Source organism: Aotus nancymaae, unplaced genomic scaffold, assembly GCF_030222135.1.
Source record: "Aotus nancymaae isolate 86718 unplaced genomic scaffold, 86718_ANA_hifiasm-v0.15.2.pri h1tg000099l, whole genome shotgun sequence".
Lineage (NCBI taxonomy): Eukaryota > Metazoa > Chordata > Mammalia > Primates > Aotidae > Aotus > Aotus nancymaae.
In genome coordinates, this window is record NW_026988514.1 from 4,591,086 (window position 1) to 4,601,288 (window position 10,203).

The window sequence follows — 10,203 nt, forward strand, 5'->3', positions numbered from 1 at the left end:
TAACCCGAGCTTTCTCTCTGGCTGCCCTGAGCATTTTTTCCTTTATTTGAACCCTAGTGAATTTGATGATTATGTGCCTTGGTGTTGCTCTTCTTGAGGAATATCTTTGTGGTGTTCTCTGTATTTCCTGGACTTGAATGTTGGCCTGCCTTGCTAGGTTGGGGAAGTTCTCCTAGATAATATCCTGAAGAGTATTTTCCAGCTTGGATTCATTCTCTCCGTCACATTCACGTACACCTATCAAATGTAGATTAATTTTTTCACATAATCCCATATTTCTTGGAGGCTTTGTTCATTCCTTTTTACTCTTTATTCTCTAATCTTGCCTTCTCATTTTATTTCATTGAGTTGATCTTCAATCTCTGATATCCTTTCTTCTGCTTGGTCGATTCAGCTATTGGAACTTGTGTATGATTCGCGAAGTTCTTGTGCTGTGTTTTTCAGCTCCATCAGTTCATTTATATTCCTCTCTAAGCTGTTTAGTCTCATTTGCATTTCATCAAACCTTTTTTCAAGGTTCTTAGTTTCTTTGTATTGAGTTAGAACATGATCTTTTAGCTCAGAGATGTTTGTTATTACCCACCTTCTGAAGCCTGTTTCTGTCAATTCATCAGACTCATTCTTCATCCAGCCTTGTTCCCTTGTTGGAGAGGAGTTGTGATCCCTTGGAGGAGGAGAGGCATTCTGGTTTTGGGTATTGTCATCCTTTTTGCACTGGTTTCTTCCCATCTTTGTGGATTTATCTCCCTGTGGTCTTTGTAGTTGGTGACTTTCAGATGGGGTCTCTGAGTAGATGTCCTTTTTGTTGCTGATGAAGTTCTTTCTTTCTGTTCCTTAGTTTTCCTTCTAACAGTCAGGCCCCCTTGTTGTAGGACTGCTGAAGTCCACTCCAGACCCTGCTTGCCTAGGGATCACCTGCAGTGGCTGCAGAACAGTAACGGTTGCTGCCAGTTTCTTCTTCTGTTATCTTTGTCCCAGAAGGATACCTGCCAGATGTCAGCCTGAGCTCTCCTTTATGAGGTGTCTCTTTGGTTATATGGGGGTCGGTCGAGCTGCTTGAGGAGACAGTCTGTCCCTTATAGGAGCTCAACTGCTGAACTGCGAGCTCCACTGTTGTGTTCAGAGCTGCTGGGCAAGTACATTTAAGTCTGCTGCAGTGGAACTCATAACCACCTTTTTATCCCAGGTGCTCTTTCCCAGGAAGGTGGGGTTTTATTTATAAGTTCCTGCCATTCTGCTCCCTTTTTTCAGAGATGCCCTGCCCAGCAAGGAGGTAGCCTAGTTGCAGCTTTGTTTAGGTAATGGCAGTCTGCATCTGTAATGGCGGACTGCCTCAGTAATGGCAGACTGCCTCAGTAGTGGTGGACTGCCTTGGTAATGGTGGACTGCCTCAGTAGTGGTGGACTGCCTGGGTAATGGTGGACGCCCTTCCCCCCACAGAGCTGGACCTTCCAGGGTCCAGCTGTGCTTGCTGTGAAACTCTCAGTCCAGAGCGTTTCAGATTGCTGGTCTTTGTGGGAGTGGGACCAGCTGAGCCAGCTCACCTGGCTCCCTGTTTTGGCCCCCTTTTATCAGTCTAATGGGCAACTCTGTCTCCCAGGCATTCGAGTTGCCAGTTGAAATGGCGCAGGGATTTGTGTGAGTTTTTGTGCGGAGGCCCACTGTGCCGGCTGAAACAGCCATGCTGGAGACTCAGTGCTTTTCCGCCTGGGAATCTCCTGGTCTGTGGGCAGTAAAAATTCACTTGGAAATGCAGTTATCACTCACCCTCTGCATTTCACTGGGAACTGCAGCCCAGAGCTGTTCCTATTCGGCCATCTTGGATCCTAGATCAGACATTTTTTTTTTTTTTAAATGAGGGGAATCGGGAGTTTGCCCTTTGTGTTTTCAGTTTAAGGTTTGGCACTTGGGAGGAGCTGTCTGGTAGACTACAGGAAAGGTGAGTGCGAGCTGGTGTGAGAAGCTGGCTGGGACAGGGCTGTTCCTTCATAACTCGCAGGTGGAAATGTGGCTTTTAAACAGTGAGGGTGGGTGAAATCCTCGGGGCAGGAGCGTGCCTCCAGAGGGACAGAGACCGCCCTGAAGCTGGGCTCCCCTGGGCGACAGAAGCTGTGGGGAGGCTTGAGGGGCTGGGGAGACCATGGTGTGGGAAAGCCTTGCAAGGTGGGAATTATTAGCAGTGCCCAGTACACGGAGAGCGCCGCAGGGCAAGCAGGATAAGTGACACTGACGATGTCGGAGTGGTTTTGGTGGAGTGCTGGGGTAAAGGTGAATGTGTCAGGGCGTGACAGAGAAACAGGAGCGGGGAAAGGGGGAGGTTGCTGGGGAGAGGGGTGTGGGGCCTGATGCGGCCTTTGTAAAGTGGAGAACCCCTACTGGACTTGGCCTTCATTGGAATAACCTAGAGGAGGGGGAAGTTGGAGGTGAGTGCGTTGCTGGTGGCTGAGTAGACGGCCGAGGGAGGGGGCTGGCCCAGAGGGCTCTTGGGAAGGTCTTAGGACAGGACCGGGGCACAGGGGCAGGAGATGGCACACACGGGCGGGGTGTCGGAGGCGGCCTGTGGCGATCCCCTGATCCTTTGACCCCTGCCTTCTCATGGTGACAGAAGCAAGGCCATCACCCTGCAGTGAGCCCAAGAGGTGCTGGGAGGCTGAGGAGAGGGGTGGGTGTGAGGAGTCGAGTGGGAGAGTGGGAGGCGCGGGGCTGCAGGGGCATTCGCTTCCAGCTGCCGTGGGTCCACCTGAGGATGCCGGGGTCACAGTGCACAAAGCCACCCTCTCCCAACACCTCCAGCGGCCCAGGAGAGGCAGCAGAGCGCAGGAGGGACGCGAGGGTGAGGGGCTGAACCAGGGGCCAGGGCCTTGAGGGCGTCTCCAAGGCAGTGCTTTAAGAAAAGGGCCACGGAGTTCCAGCGGGCCAGGACAGGAAGCCGCCACGGAGGTGAGATCGGTGACCTGAAGTGAGGCCTGGTACGGAGGGCATCAGGGTGGGGCATTCAGAAAGCGGAGGAAGCTGGAGGTGAGCAGGACCCGGGCGCTGCGAGCGTCTCGGTGACCACTGTGAGCCGATGAGGTCCACAGGGCCGGGTCCTGGCCCGAGGTGGCCCCGAAGCTGCGAGCAGGATGAAGAGGGTAGCGCGGGGTCCGGAGCTTGGTGCAGGCAGCGGAGAGCCCGGCCGGGCAAGCCTTTCCGCCGTGGTTACTGACTTCTTTGCGCAAGGACTTTTTAGGGAAGAAAGAAGCCAGGCCTACACAGTGGGCCCAGCGCCTCACACCCCCAAGCGTTCGCCCATGGGGCCCTCTTCTGGAACGCCCTTCTCTACTCCCGCTGGGTTCACTCTTTCGCATTTTGCACTACTCAGCTTCCTGGAAATGGGTTCATTCACTGGTCGATTCAGAGGGACACCAGAAACGCGGTGCCCAGATCTAAGACATCCTGGCCTTTTGAAGAGGGGTAAAAAAATACCTGCAAGAAGCCCAGTGCCTCGGGAGAGTTGGGTTTCTCATTTGCGCGTCCCAGGCCCAGCAGGGACAGCTTCTGGGCCCCGGGGGCGCGCACACCCGCTCTGGGCTTGGCCGGCAGAGGGCGCTGCGGGGAGGCCGTGGAACCTCCCGGGGAGAGCGCCAGCGGTCCCAGCCCAGCCTGCCTGCTGCGCCCCGCTCGGGCCGCGCCCTCCTCCGAGCTGCCTCTTCTGCCCGACCCTGCGGCCCCATCCAACAATGGCACCGCGCGCTCCTTCCAGGGGCGGAGGCTCCCAGACCCCTCACGTTCGCTTATGTCTGGAGTAGCGGCAGAATTTCGATAATTTGTGTCTTTGACGGAGACTGGGAAGGTAGCCTGGCCACTGCGCAGGAGAGCTGCGCGGGGTCCAGTAGAGGAGCGCGGAGTGAGAGCAGTCTGCCCGGGCTGCGCAGCGCGTGGCTGCTGTCACAGGACGCTGGCGGCGACCCTGCATCCAGAGTCAGGGGTCCTGGCTGCTGCCGGAAAGGGAGGCAGGTCTGCGTCCACGGTTCCACAGGGGGCCCTTGTCTGCTTGGGTCTTTCATCAGGTCCCAGGCAGCGGGTGAGCTCTCTACTCTGCTTCACTCCTTGGGGCAGAAGTGTGGCTGCTGATCCTGGAATACGGAAGAAGAAAGCATTTGTGTGATTAAAAATCTTTTTATTGTGGTAAAGTACACACCACATGGAATGTACCATGTTAACCATTTTTAAGTGTACAGTTCAGTGGCATTAAGTTCATTGAACATTGCTGTGCAATCGTCACCACCATTTATCCACAGAAGTCTTTTCATCTTGAAAATCTGAAACTGTACTCATTAAACAATTCCCCATTTCCCCCTGCCCTCAGGCCCTGGCAACCGCCATTCTACTTTGTCTCTAGGAATTGGACTACTCTAGGTATCTCATATAAGTGGAATGAAACAGCATCTGTCCTTTTGTGACTGGCTTATTTCAGGTAGCATAATGACCTCAAGGTTTATCCATGTAGCAGCATGTGTCAGAATGACCCTCCTTTTTAAGGCTGAATAATATTCCATTGCATGTCTATATCACAATTGGCTTATCTGTTCATGCATCGATGGACACTGGGTTGTTTCTACCTCTTGTGTGTTGTGAACGATGCTACCATGAACACGGGCGTATGAATGTCTGTTTGAGATCCTGCTTTCAGTTATTTTGTATATATGCCTAGAAATGGAGTTGAGTTGCTGGATCAGATGGTAATTCTGTGTTTAATATTTTGAGGAACCACCATACTGTTTTCCATAGTGACAGCTGCATGATTTTTAAAGAGTGGCTTACTTTCATCACATTTTTTTAAGGTAATATTTTGGACCGAATGGTTAATAAGACTGGTGATGAGGTGCAAGACTCTGGGACGATGGCCAAAAGGTGACGTTCTTTTTTGTTGTTTTCTGTCTGTTCCCGGCCCATGCCCCTGCTGACAGCCCCGGGCTTGCCATCCATCTGGAAGCTAGGAAGGGCTCAGTAACCCAGCACTCTGGGGCCGGGTGCACCCTTTCTTATAGTGTCTTATGAGGATGCAGAAGAAATGGCTACAGAGCAGCTGCTGAAGGAGGAGGAGGGCCCATAAACTGCTAGAATTTTGGAGGGCTTCAGCCTCTCAAGTCCTGGGACAGATAAGGGAACAAAGACTGCTGGGAGGAGAAGAATGTGGAAGAAGACAGCTCCGAGGACGCAGAGCCCCAAAGGAGGAGTTGCCATTCTGGAGAGGAATGGCATCAGGGACCCAGGCCGCACTTGGGGACTGAGCACTGCCTGTGCGTATGGACATTTCACATTTTTCCTCTGTGCATCTTAGATGACACTACAGCTTGGGTTTCCTCTGTTACTGAGGCTAAGTGGGACGTTTGTCTATTTAGCGTTTATCTACTATGTGTTGAAAGAGAGGCGGATGGGGGAGAAGATTAGGAAACCTTTAAACAAAGCTCCAAGTAGAACTATCTTGACATGATTCAAAACTGCACCCTTAGATGCTTGGTGGTATAAAGGTCTTGCCAATTCCCATTGCAACAGACATTGCAACATGCCTTTCTTCTCGTAAATGTCTTCTGAAGGTCATTCCAGCCCCTGCCAGTCCCTCTCCCCTTGACTTTCTGCCAGTGCTCAGCTGTGAACCCGTAGAGCCGTCTGCTCTCTCCTCCTGCTCACCTGCAGCTGAGGCTGGCCAAGAAGACAGGAGAGTTATGTGACTGGTTCAAGGACCAGTGTGAGGCCTTCTGCTGGGGGGCACACAGGGCTCGGCTGGGCATGCAGTTCTGCTGTTACCATGCTCCTTCAGTCCCTCTTCCCACTGCCCCATCTCAGCCCCTGCTGGCATGCACGTCCTTCCCTAGGTTAGAAGAGGAGTCCTTCAGCTTCCTGGCCCCAAGCCCACAAATGCCCTTCCTTGCTGTTCTCAGGTCTCTGAAGCAAACGTGCTGCCCTCTCGTCTGGGGATAATTGCTCCTTCTCCATCTTGACACCTTCACCTCTTTCCTCTTGAGTACTTTGTTCTTTCCTTTATTTAACTTCTTACTTTCCCGAGTCCTCCATGTTTCCTTCTTTGACTCTTTCCCCCACAGATTATGAGCATGCACAAGCTTAAAACACCAACAGGAAAAAAAAAAAAAAAAAGAGAAAGTGAAAATGCCCTTGCTGCGAAGCCTGAGTGAGGCCTGTCTCAAGTCACAGTTGAGCTTCTTTCTGGCAAGAGAAGCTGGCCTGGCCTACGTCGCTCCCCGTCCAGCCTCTCAGTTAGTCAGTGCAACCTGGCTCCAACTTCCCAAACTCCACTGAAACTGCTCTCCTGCAGGCAGGTGACAGTCACGCCTCTTGCCTCTTCTCTTTCCAGAATCTGAAGGTGTGACCTTCCTGTTCTTCTGTGACAAAGGTGGTGCTGCCCAGCAGAGTGGAAGGAGCATGTGTTTTGCGGTAAGTTCCAACAGCAGCTCCACCAGGTAAGAGCTGTGTGATTTTGAACTCATCACTGACCAGCTCTGAGACTTCTTTTTCTCATCTACAAAATGAGGAAGAGAGCAAGTAACTGCACAGAGACTTTGGGAAGACTGAAGAGGCCTTACAGACAAAGCATGTGGCATCCAGAAAGTGCTTCGCTCACAGCTTGCAGTGATAATGCTTGCGGGTCCACGTGTCCCTTGCTCTTTCTTGCAATGTCTGCTCTTCATCAGTCTCTGCAACCACATCTTCCCTGTCTGCACCCACCTCCTATGTATTTTTACCCTACAAACTCTGTAGGAAATGTGTGCTCCACATGGCTCTGCTCTCTGCTAATTTTGCAGATGCTCTTTCCGAGTAACTCACACACTAGGAATTGTAAAAAAATTTTAATTAATTAATTATTATTATTATTTTTTACCGCTGACCCTGCTTCCTGGTCTCCAGATGAACTCACCTAGCAGACAGCAGCTTTGGAATGTCCAGCAGACACAGTCAAGACGGAACTCACTTCCTTCCTGCAGCCTGCTCCTCCAACCACTTCCAAGTCTTCACTGGTGACGCCACCTTTTGCTCCCTCACAGGGGGTCATGCTGAAGGCCTCAGCTCCTTAGCCCCCATTATGGAAGCCTTTGGAATTCACTCTCCTTTAATGGGTCTCATATTTCCCACATCCTCTATTTATGTTGGCACTTCCTTAGTTTAATTCTTTAAGATCTTGGTCTTTGCAGGAGTTATTTCCTCTTTCTGCACTGCCTTTCTCTTATCTTCCCAGCAAATCCCACCTGGCCCTCTCCTCCCCCATCCCTGCTCAACGTCCTTTCCTGGGCGAAACCTTCCTGGACTCCCCTCACCCAACACATAGCACATGGGTTCTGTCTGGCGAGTCTCCCAGCAGCAGGAGCCTTCATCTCTCCAATGGCTTCTGCTCATAGCACCCCTGCTGGCACTCACAGGTGTTTATGGAATTAACTCAGTGTCTGTGAAAATATGCATTTATTTCAAAAAATATGCAGTGTAACAAAAATTAGATTCAACAAAACATTGCTATGAATTTTGGCCTGTGATGGTGCCATAGACAGTAACATTATCAGAACCTCAGTCATTGGTCAAGGCTGAGGTGGAAGCTCTGTTTTGATCAGCATCTTGGACCACCAGTGATACGTCTACCTGAACAGACTGAGGAAAAGACTTTCATACACTGAAGTCCACATTCTTTCTGCTGGATGAGAATCCAGGTAGCTACAGGCCTCTTTCTGGAAGGGGTGTGCAATGGTGCGTGGTGAGGCAGCATCCTGACCCAGAGACCAGTTGGTTGCCCTGCACTCTGACAGGGAGGTGGGACCCTGGCCACATGAATCACATGCCATGACCCCAGGCCCCGCCAGCCCCACTTGGTTCATGCTCCCGAGACCTCTTCTCTCCTCTGTGCTTTCAACCTGCAGGAAGCTTCCAGCCCACCCACTGGTCACTGTGAGCTTGGTTTTCAGAGAGTCAGCCTTTTGGTGGCAAGCAGAGGGGCTGGGAGGAGGGGAGAGCCTGTTCCCTGCATTTGGGGCTGCCACTGCCTGGGACCCACACTCCTGGGCCTGGACTTGCCCTTCACCCTCCTCTCATTCTCTCCCCTGCTGGCCCCTCGGCTGCTCCCTGGGTTTTCTCCTTGGTACCCGATGTAGTTTAGCTGTGTTCCCACCCACATCTCATCTTGAATTCCCACATGTTGTGGGAGGGACCTGGTGGGAAGAAACTGAATCATGAAGGGAGGTCTTGCCCAGGTTGTTTTGGTGATAGTGATTAAGCCTCATGAGATCTGATAGTATTATAAGGGGAATTTCCTTGGCCAGTAACTCCCTCTTTGTCTGTTGCCATCCATGGAAGACGTGATTTGCTTCTCCTTGCCTTCCGCCATGATTGTGAGGCTTCCTCTGCTATCTGGAACTGTAAGTCCAATAAACCTCTTTCTTTTCTAAATTGCCCAGTTTTGGGTATGTCTTTATCAGCAGTGTGAAAACGGACTAATACAGTACCTCCTCCTCATTGATTTTTAAACAGTGAGAAAGTACTGGCAGGAGAATTACAGTGAAGAAGTTGTGTAATAGCACCTGTCCATGGTCTTCTTGAAGTCCCTTACTCCCCTAGGGAAATGATTGGATCACAGCATGAGAACTTGGTTACCTCCAAATGACAAGGGAGTCCCGGGGACTTGGCAGGGCAGTGAGCATGTGTGACAGCGGGTGAGGGTGAGGGGGGCAAGGCTGTGGGGGGAGTTGTAGCCACGGTCCTGCCAGGACAGGGCACCCCCTCGGCTGCTTCCCAGAGGAGCTGAGCCCCAGTAGGCTTCGGTTTCTCGGAGCCACATGCAGGCCCCACAGTTGTATGGCATTCTGCCTCCATGGCACCCTCAGCCTCACTCTGGTCCCCACAGGTCTTTAGCTGAGAACGTGAAGGCAACAGGGAGAACTGCATCCTTACATTTTGTTTTGTTTTGTTTTTTGCCGGGGGCGCTTATCTTGGTGGGATAAGGGCCTGCTCTTTTGCTCTCTCAACTGACTTGTTGGGGGATACCTGGGCCCTTTCTCCCTGTTTCTGCTCTGGCAGTCGCTTCTGTCCCTCAGCAGGGCTGCGCTGCACTTACCCTTACCCATGCTCTGCCCGGCAGGAGCCCCTTGTGCAGCAGCTCTACCTGGCAGTCCCCCACCGCCATCCCTGCTAAGCCCTGACCTGGGTGATGGTGTCTGCCCCGGCGTCCTTGGCCCAGCCCCCTTTCCACATGGCCCACAGAGCTCTCCACCACATCCACACTGCGGGAACCCCTTGCCAGCTCCAGGCCCCGACCTTCCCGTGAAAGAGCTCAGACTCGGTGGAACCTGACTGCCACCTCTGGGCACCTGCCAGGCTCCTGCTCCCACTCCCGCCGCCTTCGAGAGCATTCTGTGTTCTGCCCCCTGTACGGAACCCTCCCATCTTCCATCCTCCCCAGAACTCGCTTCCTCTGCAGGATGGCCCTGGCCTGCTCAGGCCAGCGATCTATTTACTAGAAGAAGTGACTCCTGCACTGGCTCCTCCCGCAGCTGGAGGGCCCTGGCGGTCCCACCGCATGACTCCCCCCGGGAGCTCTTCAAGAGTGTATGTGTGTGTGTGTGTGTGCATGTGTGTGTGCCTGTGTGAGTGACTGTGTGAGCGTGAGTGCCTGTGTGTGAGTGCCTGAGTGTGACTGTGTGTGTGAAGGCGAGTGCCTGGGTGTGTGCCTGTGTGTGTGAGTGCATGTGAATATGAGTGTGTGAATGTGTGTGAGACTGCATGTGAGTGCATGTGTATGTGTGTGAATCCCTGTGTATGTGTGAGTGCATGTGTGTGTGCATGAGTGTGAGTGAATGTGTGTATGACTGTGAGTGCATGTAGGCAAGTGTGTGTACGTGTGTGACTGTGAGTGAATGTGAGTGTGCAAGTGTGTGAATGTGTATTTGTATGAGTGTATGTGTGTGAGTGAATGTATTTGTATTAGGGCATGTGAGTGTGCATGTGAGTGAACATATTTGTGAGTGCATGTATAAGTGTGTGAGTGAATGTGTGTGCATGTGTGAGTGAATGTGTATATGTGAGTGCATGTGTGAGTGAATTTGTGTGTATTTTTACGTGAGTGCATGTGTGTGAATGTGTAATTGTGAGAGCATGTATTTGTGAGTTCATGTGTGTGTCAATGTATTTGTGAGTGCATGTGTGTGAATTGTGTATTTGTATGTG

The 10,203-nt window shown here is 51.9% G+C and overlaps 1 long non-coding RNA gene across 1 annotated transcript in view; it reads left to right on the top strand.

Annotated features, from left to right (window-relative positions):
- The window catches only part of LOC135271939 (uncharacterized), a 56,048-nt gene extending 47,624 nt beyond the window's left edge, over positions 1–8,424 (top strand). Inside the window, exons 2-3 of the long non-coding RNA XR_010340065.1 lie at positions 6,356–6,435; positions 6,907–8,424. This is a non-coding gene — a long non-coding RNA (uncharacterized LOC135271939). The remainder of the gene's footprint in view (positions 1–6,355; positions 6,436–6,906) is intronic.
- Positions 8,425–10,203: the final 1,779 nt, after the last annotated feature.